General features: G+C 54.7%; 1 long non-coding RNA gene across 1 annotated transcript; it reads left to right on the top strand.

The window, feature by feature from the left end:
* The first annotated feature begins 5,514 nt into the window (after positions 1-5,514).
* On the top strand, positions 5,515-6,268 carry LOC113994715. The gene is made up of 3 exons (XR_003543189.2): positions 5,515-5,617; positions 6,004-6,114; positions 6,190-6,268. It is a non-coding gene; the product is annotated as an uncharacterized LOC113994715 (long non-coding RNA).
* The last annotated feature ends 6,025 nt before the right edge of the window (positions 6,269-12,293 follow it).

The following is a 12,293-nucleotide window of genomic DNA, read 5'->3' as shown; positions in this document are numbered from 1 at the left end:
CACCTCCCTCTTCCCACACCCCTGTTCCCAGTACCCAGGCAGAGGCAATGGGGTTCCCGAAGGCATCCCTTGTTCCCATGGCCCCAGGGAGAAGCTTGGAGGGTCCCAGGGCATCCCACCCCCATTCCCAGGTCCCAGGGAGGCTCCTCAGGGTGTCCTGAGCACGGCAGCCGCCTGCAGCATCCTCTCTGCAGAGAGGGCTCACGGAGTCAGCGGCACAGATTTTGGGGTGCTGGAGGCAGGGCAGCGTCCGGCCAGGAGCATCTTGGGGCTGGGCAAAGGCAGTTCCTCAAACTTCTTCCACCTGGAATAATGACGGTGGCCTGAATGATGCTCTCAGACTGCAGCTTGGCAGGCCAAAAGATTTCATTATAAACAAACTTGTTCTTTTTATTTACTTTTCCTCTGTCCACGCACTAATATAATACATGTCATTGGTTAAGTGTTCTTGTTCGCGGGTCTGTATCTCATCAATAATTGGTCTCTAGCTTCTGTGCACGCCCCCCATCCTGTCTACTGACAGCTCACCGGCATCTCTTCTCATGGCCAAACACATTCCTCTCTCTGCAGCTGTTTTTCTTCTCTTTCTCACACTTTCTTCCTTCATGAGGTTTTACTTGTCCCTTTGCCAGGCCACAGCTGTAGCTCAAGGTCAAAGCTGCCTTACTACAGAAGAACAGCAAGGAAAACACATCCAAGGAAATAGCACGGAAGCAAAAGAACATTCTAGGAAAGGGTCAAGGAAATAGATGCTGTTTCCTTTCTGTTCTTTCCTTGGCTATTCCATTGGACCCTGGTTCCTTGGCTATTTCCTAGGTTATTTCCTTAGATCCTGTTTTCTTACTGCTAAGAAGATAACAGTTAAGGAAATAGCACCCGAAAAAAGTCTCAGCAGTTCCTCTATTGGAACAGGGGCTGGAGCACTGTCTCGTGAAAGCAGAGGCTCCCTCGCTCTCTTGTCTCTTGCTGAACAGACTTAGAAGCAGCTCAGTCTTGGAGACCATCTTGGCACAGGCCAGCTGCAGCCCGGGCAGGCTGCAGTCCGTCCTCAGGGCTTGTTCCACATGGGCCATGAACGTCCACGGGCCTTTGTCTGGCACCAGGTGATGATGGACCACGATTTCCAAGACCTCTCCTGGAACGGGCAAAACGTCTGGGCCCTCAGGGCTACCTGGCTTGTTGAGGAGCCTGGAGCCTTCCTCTTCTTGCTTCCAGGCTGTCTCCCTGGTGTCAGGCAGGAGGGGGAAGTGCCCACCTCGAGAGGAAGGCTCTCCTTCAGCCCTGTCCTCTACCCTGCTGATTGCAGCGGGGCCGTTGTTAACCAGCGGGTCAGACAGAAAATCCAGGTTCCTGTTTAGACCCTGCTGGGCTTTGCTTTCTCTGCCTGTGGGCTCTCCCTGGGCTTTGGCAGGGCCCAATGCCTGGTAGAAAAGCAGATTTTGGCCAACCCAGGATTGGTTGCCTCTCTTCTTGTGCTCTTTGTTTGTCCACATGTAGTTCTGCCTTGGAGATGGAGCTACCTCCACACCCTTGTGCTGTCCAAAGACAGAGTCTTCATCGGTGGGGTTTAACCCACCAGCTCCATCCCAGGGGTTCAGTACTTGCCAGTTCAAACCACAGTCCCGCTGCTGGCACTGGACACCCGAGCACAGCCTCCCTCCCACACACACACGGGAACATCCACACACACACAGGCGCTTCCCCCGTCTCACAGGACACTCTGGCTGCAGAAAACGGGATGTATTGGGAAAGACAAAACAGTTGGACAAAAGGGGCTGTGGGGAGGGGACCCTGCCACACGAGCTGACCCCCTGGACATTGCAGCCCTGGCAAGGCTGCGCGCTCCGGAGCCTGCGCGGCGGCAGCGGCTGCTCAGGACACCTGGGGCTGCCTGGATCACCCCTTCCTATTCCCTAAGGAGGAGCTTTGGAGGGCCCAGGGCATCCCACCCCCCTGTTCCCAGGTGCCCAGGGAGTAGCTATGGGGGGTCCTAATGCATCCTGTCTCCCTCTTCTCACTCCCCAGGACCCAGGACCCAGGAAGAAGCTGTGGAGGTTCTAAAGTGTGGGAATTTAAAAAATGGTAACTCCCAAGGGGGTGGTGTCCCTTGGGGTTGAACCAGTCAGCGCTCTTGCAAAATATAAACATTTCACAAGCAGATCGGACTTTTATTGGAAGGTGAAGAGAGTGATCCATTGTAAATACTGATTTATCATTGGAGAGATAGTTAAGGTTATGTATATGATGTATTATAATATATATTTGTGTACTCATTGTAATATAATCCCCTTCCCCCCATATTGTCTTGTGTTGTGTTTGGAAAACCCATCTCACACTGGGCTGAGATGTGGGAGGGGGGCTTGGACTCGGGAATTGCAATTTGGGGCTCTCAAACCAGGACATAAAGGCATCCCACCCCCCTGTTCCCAGGGAGAAGCTGTGGGGGTCCTAAGGGCATCCCACCTCCCTCTTCCCACACCCCTGTTCCCAGTACCCAGGAAGAGGCAATAGGGTTCCTAAAGGCATCCCTTATTCCCATGGCCCCAGGGAGAAGCTTGGAGGGTCCCAGGGCATCCCACCCCCATTCCCAGGTCCCAGGGAGGCTCCTCAGGGTGTCCTGAGCACGGCAGCCGCCTGCAGCATCCTCTCTGCAGAGAGGGGTCACCGAGTCAGGGGCCCAGATTTTGGGGTGCTGGAGGCAGGGCAGCATCCTGGCAGGAGCATCTTGGGGCCTGGGCAAAGGCAGTTCCTCAAACTTCTTCCACCTGGAATAATGACAGAGGCCTGAATTGATGCTCTCAGACCCAATCAGCGCTTCAAACATATCACACCAGACCGGGAAAGAAGGATGATGATGTAGTTGGAAGACAGGCAGTCATGGTCTGAGCCATGAGGAGGAGCCAGGAGCCCTGCTGGGTGCCAAGGCCCCCCAGCCCCCCCAAAGGCTGGGGCTGCAGAAACTCAGAAACAGTGTTAAACTGGGCTGAGTACTGTGGCCAAGAGCTGAGGGAGTCTTTCTCCACTGTGAGTGGGCAGCAGGAGTGGCAGCAGAGACAGCACCAAACAGAGAGCTGTGGCCGAGAGCCAAAAGAGATAACAAGCAGCAGAGATGGCACAAAAGCAAGCTGAGAGACAGAGCTATCCGACGGAGAGACACAGCGCCAAGCTCAGCGGAGGCTGTTGGGGGCTGAGCCTGGCTTTATTTCCCCAAACCCTTGGAGACCCCTCCTAGAAGGAAGGCGTGGACTTCCATTTGAAGGGAGTCCTGAAATGCAGCAGCACTGGAGAGAGGAGCTGAGAAGCTCAGAGATGTCCTGTGAGCTGGACCAGGATGGAATGCGGGGGAAGTGGCCTTTTCCCCCCTGCCACGTTGGCAGTTGGAGACGGAGCAAAGGAGCTCTGTCAGAACAGTTGGGGCAAAGACTGAACTGAGAGCTGCCCTAAACGTTCTGACTCAGGAGGAACTTGAATCCCCCCAGGAAGGGACTTTCACAAAGATGCCCTGCACCTCGTGATACGACCGTGGTGAAGCGAGTTTTTGTCCCTGCTGGCAGTCCACGGGCGAGACCTTCGGGTGGAGCCGAAGGGCTGAGAGGGGTGAGAGAAAACCCCCATACTGTGATGAAGAGACAAATTTTCCAGCTACGACAAAGCCAGCTACGACTGCTGCCTAGAAGAGGAGAGACACTGCTGCCCTGGAAGTGGGAAGGATCTTTCCATCTTCCCTTCTGAACTTTTCTTGGAGGGAAAAGGAGGGACTTAATCCAATGGAAATATTGCTTGACCATAGGAGAAATACTTTCCCCTGATACTGAGTCTTGTCTTATGTCTGGAAAACCCTCTAACACTGAAGCAAATTGTGGAAGGGGGGCTTGGACTTGAAAATTGGACGACACCATGGAACTGTAACTCTTGGGGTTGCCCTGACCCTGAGCAGCACTGAGGGGGATGTCAGCAGCCTCAAGGATTCCAGATCAGATTCATATCCCCCTGAGCCCTCCAGGCAGGAAGGCAAAACAGCTGCTGATGAGCTGATGGTCGAGCTCAAGAATAATCTGCACAAGGCTAAAAGCATCAGGACTGTGAAAAGCATCGTCTCACGCCAGCCCCAGCCTGTCAGGGAGAAGGATGTGCAGGCAAAGACACCCTCAGGCTGGGATAAAAGGAACAGGACTCCCATTTGAACTGGCAGGCATTAAACCCCTGGGATGGAGCTGGTGGGTTAAACCCCACTGATTAAGACTGTCTTTGGACACCACAAAGGTGTGGATGTAGCTCCATCTCCAATACGGAAATACATTTGGAAAAAGAAAGAGCACAAGAAGACCAACAGCCAGTTTTGGGTTGGACAAAATCTACTGCAGGTTGGCAGGCCAAAAGATTTTATTAAACAAACTTGTCCTTTCTGTTCTTTCCTTGGCTATTCCCTTGGACCCTAGTTCCTTGGCTATTTCCGAGGTTATTTCCTTAGATCCTGTTTCCTTACTGCTAGCAAGATAACAGTTAAGGAAATAGCACCCGAGCAAAGTCTCAGCAGTTCCTCTATTGGAACAGGGGCTGGAGCATTGGCATCCCACTTACTTCTCCACCTTCTTGCAGGTGAAGTTCTTCACATTCGGTCTCTTTCTGGAAGATATCTGTGTTCCCCTGCTGTCTCTCTTTCTGGGATTCTTCTTCCTCTTTATCAAGCTCATCCATGATGTATTGAGCCAGCAGCAAATCCCCCTCGCTGAGCTCAGGAAAGCCCTGGGAAGTGCCATGGAAGAGAAGGATTGGGAGAGGTGAGGATGAGCAGGCAGTGCAGACAGACAGGCAGCACTGGCACCTGCTCCCTGCCCTTATCTCTTGGGGCAGTTTGAGCCACCACAGAAATCCAAAATCCAATTTCCACGCTTTCCCCACCCCTTCCCACAATTTATCTCAACACCAAAGAGAAAACTTTCAGGCAAGAGGCTTCTCTAGGGGAAAGGGGAATTGTGTATTTATTCTACACAATAAATACACAATAAAGACTGTACAAGCTAAAAGCAACTATAGATATAACATTATACATTTCTATCAGTCCCTTTAAGCCTCTCCCTTTAACTTTAGTCCAGGAAAAGCCCTTAGGCTGAGAGGTAACGCAGTCTCTCTCTCGTGGCAGTGTTCAGAGAACCAGAATGCTCCCCCCACCAACCCCCAGCTGTTTGCTGAAGTCCTTTCTTCCTCACAAAGTCCAAAAAGATAGCTCTGAGTCCATCCTCCTTGCTTCTGTGTCAGTCTCTGCTGTGTCATTGTCTCCCTCAGACCCCTCAGACCTCGGTTCTGTAGGCTGCTGTAGTTCAGTCAGCTTATCAACGTACATGTCCTGGAATGTTCATTCCTCCTCCGAGTTTTCGGCTGTCCTCCCTTTAGATCACAGCAGAGATGTTCTCCGGGCCTTTCTCTGCTCCGTCTCCAGTTTCACCTGGGTTATCTCCCTGGCACCGAGCTCTACTCAGCCCGTCCACTTGGCTCTGCTTCACTGCTGAGCCTTCCCTCCCCTCTCTGATGAGCTTCCTTAATGCTGTCCTGCAATGCCTGACATACACCCCGCCGCTGGCCAACTATCTGCTCTCCCGCGAGCACAGCCAGGCCTGTGAGTACTCTTAGGGACATCTCCTTGTAAAGCTGTTAATCGAATCCCAAGGATTCCCAGAACCTCAAATTTGATTTAGGAGAAAAGCAGCCCTTTGTCAGCCCCAGAACTTGTGTTCTTTGTACACTCAGGAGCCACCTGTCCTATCCAGCTGTCTTATTCTTCATGAAGGCACATCTTTCTAGCTCTGGGTCACTATTCCTGCAAGTTAAAACCTCAGTTTAGCATTCCTCTGAAGAACATTTTCTATGCACTGAAACGTCCCGTGCCTGTTGAAACACTGGGAGGAGTGGCATATTGCACTGGAGTGGGAGTGGAAGAAGAGGAGTATTCCACCACTAGGGATATTTTGCTAACCAGAGGACCTTCTCTCCCTCCCTCCTCAGGTCGCCAACAAGGCTTCTGCATGATGTGCATCATGGAAGCGCATGTTAACAAGGTCCTGCGTTCCTCAGTCAGTGCCATCCTGCCTTTGGCTGTTCTCAGGGGTTTCAGATGTATGTGATTTCAGGTTCTTTGACAGGTTTTCTTCCCTTCCTGTAGGAGACAACTACTAACTTCCTGTTTCTTAGTCATAGGAGAACATTTTCAGCTTGGCAGGGAGGAAGATGCCCATGACTTCTTATGCTGTACTGTCAATGCCATGCAGAGAGCTTGCCTGGGTGCAAGCAACGAGTAAGCACAAGCAAGTTACCTCTGCTGGCGCTGCTGGGGGGCTTTGGGGCTTTGGCCGCCGTTCCCAAAGCTCCCCTCGGCTTCTTTGGGACGGGGGTCCCTCCCGGTGCTGCCGCGCTCAGGCGCAGCTGCCGCTCGTCAGGGGCTCAAGGCTCCCCGCGCTGGGCCGGCGGAGCGGCGGGGCTGGGGCTCCCCTCGGTCTGTGCCGGCGACAGGTCCCGTGAATAGACACGGCCCTGCTGCAATAACAACGGCCCCGCTGCAATCAGCAGGGTAGAGGACAGGGCTGAAGGAGAGCCTTCCTCTCGAGGTGGGCACTTCCCTCTCATCCCTGACACCGGGGAGACAGCCTGGAAGCAACAAGAGGAAGGGTCCAGGCTCCTCAATAAGCCAGGTAGCCCTGAGGGCCCAGACGTTTTGCTGGTTCCAGGAGAGGTCTTTGAAATCGTGGTCCATCATCACCTGGTGCCAGACAACGGTCCGGTGGGTGCGGGAATGGGACCGCAACACTGCACAAGGAAGTCTGACAAGGTAGAAAGTCAGGCTGCAATGGCAATTTATTGCGGCAGAGCAGGGACTTATATAAGGTCTAGGTTCAGAAGGGCTTGGTAACAGGGGAGGAGCATGAGATTGACATCCCAGGGCATAACAGGATAGGAGAACTCAGGAAGGGAGGAGGAGCGTGGGAGGGGTCGGGCATTAGGGCCCAATGGGGACTCACCCGCACTGCAGCACTGCTCAGCCAATCAGTGCGGGATGAGCGGGAAAATGAGGGAGTGAACAACTTATGGCGGGAAAACAGCTCTGGGCAAGCCTGGCCATGCCCCGGGCTATCCAGGAAAATGGGGTTAATACAATCATATGAGGAAAACACACCAAACAATGTTTAAAACTGGCTATAAACAAGCAAGTCCATAAGATAGAGTCCTGTCATGCGCCATAAATTTCTCTCCAGGCTTTAAAATGTTCCCAGTCAGACTCTGGCTCCTCAGCACAAGATGGTCTCCAAGACTGAGCCACTTCTAAGTCTTGCTGCTTAGCAAGAGGCAAGAGAATGAGGGAGCCTCTGGTTTCAGGGTCCAATGTCTTCTACAAGAGAACATCTCCAGACACACAGCCTTGGAGGAGGGCAAGGAACACAGAGGGGAGGTAGGAGAGCTGCTGGGCACTGCTGGATGTGTCCTTCAGGGCAATGGGGAATGGAAGGAGCAACCCTCTCTCCCCTGCTGATCTTGTCTCCTTTTGTCCCAGGAGAAACCAGAGCCTGTGGATGACACAACCACATTGGTGGTGTTGCTGTCTGTCCTCGCTGTCATTTCTCTGACGCTGACGTGTGTCCTTATTGTAAGCCAGTATCTTGTTGGAGACACAGCTGTCAGTCAAGCCCTGTAGCTGCAGAGCCCAGTTGAGGAGCCCTGTGCACGTGCCGGGTAGCACAGGAGATGTTTGGCCAACCCTGGAGCTTGTGGCAGCATCCACACCCCCAGCTCAGCAGGGTTCAGCCTGCTTGGGGGAACCTTGTCCTGGCCTCCTTCCCTACTCCCCCCAGTTTTGCTTTGCTCTCCTGCCTTCAGCCATGCAGCAATGGCGTTAGGAGAGCTTTTGCCCTCTCTTGGTTTGCAAAGTATGGCAAGAAAACTCTGGTGTTACATGTCTCCCTTTCTCCTTCCCCAGTTGTGCTTCAGATCTTGTGCAGATGGTTCCCAACCCCGACGCCGTAGGAAATCATTGCTGAGAAGGTAATTACTCCCTGCCTGTGCCACTGCTGTGCCACCAACAGTCTTTCCTCTGAAGAGCAACTCATCCCCAGGCCCCCCAGCCATGCGGGAGCCGCTGCCAAAGACTCCCCTGCCTGTGTTTAAAACACGTTGCTTTTGGGAGAGACCCAGCAAAGGAGCCCAGAGTGGGAGCGATGGGCACACATGTCAGAGCACATCCCAACCAGCCCTTCTCTGCACCGCTGATGGGGTGGGGTCGGGCTCGGGGGGGTCCCCCATTGCTGCCACCACAAGGAAATCCCTCTCTGCTCCAGTTCCCAGCAAGACTCTCCTCTGGGGACGGCTCTGCCCTATTTCTCCCTGCCCTGCTCCCCAGAGAGGCTTTTAAAGAACTTGCTCCCATCCTTTCCAGATGCCTTTCCCACCCAGGGCTCATTCCCAGCCACGCCAGCCAGCGCTGTCCCTTCTGGGGCTCCCCAAATTCCTCAGGCTCTGCTGAAACACCTGCCAGAAGCAGGGAGAGGTGCTGGCACTGCTGCTGCCCTCCCTGGCCAAACCTCCCTGTTCATGGACTGGGAGCAGGGAATTCTGTGGAGATGATGCCCAAAAGCCTTTTTTTCCCCCATCTCCCTTGCAAACTCCAATGGTTTGCCCTGCTGGAAATGTCACTTCCCGACTCCTCCAGTGGCTGCTTCCCCGACAGGGCAGGGCACACAGAGCCTTTCTGCCCTCAACCACCATCAACAGCTGCCTTCACTTTTGATCCTTATTTTCCCTTTGGATTTCTTCAGGTTCCTTGAGAAACTTCAGTGGAGAGGGAGGAAGAAGGAGTACAGCGAGGGAGAGGCTGTAGAGCAGGGAAGGGCAGGGAGCACATTCCAGTGCTGCCCCTCTGCCCACACTGCCTGCTCATCCTCACCTCTCCCAGTCATTCCTCTTCATGGCACTTTCCAGACAATGCCCAAGCTCAGCGAAGCTGAGTTGCTCTTTGTTCAGTACATCATGGATGTCCTTGATGCCAAGGAAAAAGCATTCCGGAAAGCGATACAACATAAAGAAGGCCCGTGAGGGAGAGAAGACTTTCAAGGAGGTGAGGAGGAAGGAAGAGCAATGGCAGCGCTTGTTCTCTAACTCCTGTTCCAGTCCAGGAACTGCCCAGGCTTTCCTTGGATGCTATTTCCTTGACTGTTATTTCCTTGCTCTTGCTGCAGAGGGAAGCCCAAAGCAGCCCAGGGAAGCAGCCACAGTGGGGCAGTGCCGGCAGCCCAGGACAAGGTGCCTGTGCCCAGTCACTGCAGTGCACCCCCAGAGCCGGCGCACTTATCCCTCCCCACAGAGGAGGCTGTGGGCACCCCAAAGAAGGCATCAAGCCCTCAGTCTCTTCTTCTTCATCCTCTGTGCCAATGTTTCCCCCTGCATCCAATAAAAAATGGAGATTCTCCTTTTTCCTCCTCTGTTTGTTGATGTCTTTGTAAAAGCTTTTTCTGTTCTCTCTTACAGCAGTGCCCAAATTAAGCTCGAGTTGGGCTTTTGCCTTTCTAACTTTCTCCCTGCATAACTTGGTGACATCCTCACTGTTCTCCTGCGTTGCTGCCCCTTCTCCCAAAGCTGTAAATTCTGTGTTTTCCCTCAGTCCCAGCCAAAGCTCCCTCCTCAGCTGCTGTGCTTCCCTGCCAGCTTGTCCTCTGGCACATGGGCACAACCTGTTCCTGCCTGTGCCCTAAGGTTTCCTTCTTGGAGAATGTCCAGTCTTCCTGGACTCCTTTGGCCCTCAGGGCAGCGTCCCAGGGGACCCTCTCAACCAGCGTGGGTGGATTGACTCACCCTGGGGAACTCCTCAGACTGGACAGACCTTCGTCCACAGCATCACTGTCCCAGCCCTCAAGGTGCAAAACCACCTCCTGGGAAGGGGAGACCGGCTGGGAGGGGATTTGCTGCTGCCCCAAGCAGGGACTTGTTTCCATTCCTGGCATCCCTTTGCCCTGCTCCCTCACACCCGCCTGGCTCCCAGGCTGACGGTTGGAGACTTTTCACTCCTGATGCCACTGCACACCCTTGGGAGCTGAACTGAGCGGTGGAAACGGAGAGGGAGCTCTTGGTGGACAGGGGAACCCCTGGGAGAGGAGGGAAATGTTCAGGAGCGACAACTGGGAAGTTTTTGGGCGATGGTATTTCCCACCACTCAGTGGCTCCTGTCTCACTCCTCCAGGCAGCCTCGTCCCTCCCTGCAGCTCTGGAGGACTTTGTGACTCCCAAGCTGCTGCGGGGCAAAAAGGGCTTCCGAGGTGAGAGGATTTCTGACACCAGCTGGACACTGACCCTGCCTGAGGGGTTGGTGTCATCGAGCATGGCCATCATCTCAGAGAGGGTTAAGGCACAACCTTGTGAGACAGCTTTGTTCAATGTGGCTCTGAATAGCCTTCCCATAGTTGTCAGGGTGTGTGAGAGAGGAAACAGAGACCTGAGGAGGAATTTCTGCATGGCGAGGGTGGTCAGTCCTTGGCATGGGCTGCCCAGGGAGTGGTGGAGTCCCCATTGCCGGGGTGTTCAAGAAAGGCCTGGAGGTGGCACTCAGGGCTCCGGTGTAGCTGACAAGGTCCCAGGTTGGCCTGGATGGTGTTGGCAGCGTTTTCCCCCCTCCGTGGTGCTGTGCCGCTGTGCCCCTGTGCCTGGAGCCCGCCGTGCCCAAGCGCTGCCCGAGCCGGCCCGGCCCGACCCGGTTGCCCGCGCTTTTGTGCTGAGGGCGGGGGGGGGGCGGCTCCCGGGGCCGCCGCGCTGAGGCGGAGCTGCCTCTGAGGCGCAGCTGCGGCGCTTCCCTGCCGAGGCCGCGGCGCCTCTGCTGGCGCTACTGGGGGGCTTTGGGGCTTTGGCCGCCGTTCCCAAAGCTCCCCTCGGCTTCTTTGGACGGGGGTCCCTCCCGGTGCTGCCGCGCTCAGGTGGAGCTGCCGCTCGTCAGGGGCTCAAGGCTCCCCGCGCTGGGCCGGCGGAGCGGCGGGGCTGGGGCTCCCCTCGGTCTGTGCCGGCGACAGGTCCCGTGAATAGACACGGCCCTACTGCAATAACAACGGCCCCGCTGCAATCAGCAGGGTAGAGGACAGGGCTGAAGGAGAGCCTTCCTCTCGAGGTGGGCACTTCCCTCTCATCCCTGACACCGGGGAGACAGCCTGGAAGCAACAAGAGGAAGGGTCGAGGCTCCTCAATAAGCCAGGTAGCCCTGAGGGCCCAGACGTTTTGCTGGTTCCAGGAGAGGTCTTTGAAATCGTGGTCCATCATCACCTGGTGCCAGACAACGGTCCGGTGGGTGAGGGAATGGGACCGCAACACTGCACAAGGAAGTCTGACAAGGTAGAAAGTCAGGCTGCAATGGCAATTTATTGCGGCAGAGCAGGGACTTACATAGGGTCTGGGTCAGAAGGGCTTGGTAACAGGGGAGGAGCATGAGATTGACATCCCAGGGCATAACAGGATAGGAGAACTCAGGAAGGGAGGAGGAGCGTGGGAGGGGTCGGGCATTAGGGCCCAATGGGGACTCACCCGCACTGCAGCACTGCTCAGCCAATCAGTGCGGGATGAGCGGGAAAATGAGGGAGCGAACAACTTATGGCGGGAAAACAGCTCTGGGCAAGCCTGGCCATGCCCCGGGCTATCCAGGAAAATGGGGTTAATACAATCATATGAGGAAAACACACCAAACAATGTTTAAAACTGGCTACAAACAAGCAATTCCATAAGATAGAGTCCTGTCATGCGCCATAAATTTCTCTCCAGGCTTTAAAATGTTCCCAGTCAGACTCTGGCTCCTCAGCACAAGATGGTCTCCAAGACCAACCCGCTTCTAAGTCTTGCTGCTTAGCAAGAGGCAAGAGAATGAGGGAGCCTCTGGTTTCAGGGGCTAATGTCTTCCACAAGAGAACATCTCCAGACGCACAGCCTTGGAGGAGGGCAAGGAACACAGAGGGGAGGTAGGAGAGCTGCTGGGCACTGCTGGATGTGTCCTTCAGGGCAATGGGGAATGGAAGGAGCAACCCTCTCTCCCCTGCTGATCTTATCTCCTTTTGTCGCAGGAGAAACCAGAGCCCGTGGATGACACAACCACATTGGTGGTTGTTGCTGTCTGTCCTCGCTGTCATTTCTCTGACAGTGGTGTGTGTCCTTAAGGTAAGCCAGTATCTTGTTGGAGACACAGCTGTCAGTCAAGCCCTGTAGCTGCCATGCCCAGCTGAGGAGCCCCGTGCACGTGCCGGGTAGCACAGGAGATGTTTGGCCAACCCTGGAGCTTGTGG

The sequence above is a fragment of the Pipra filicauda genome, unplaced genomic scaffold, assembly GCF_003945595.2.
Source record: "Pipra filicauda isolate LSUMZ 115617 unplaced genomic scaffold, ASM394559v2 scaffold336_size1087642_pilon, whole genome shotgun sequence".
NCBI lineage: Eukaryota > Metazoa > Chordata > Aves > Passeriformes > Pipridae > Pipra > Pipra filicauda.
This window is presented reverse-complemented; position numbering and strand designations above follow the sequence as displayed.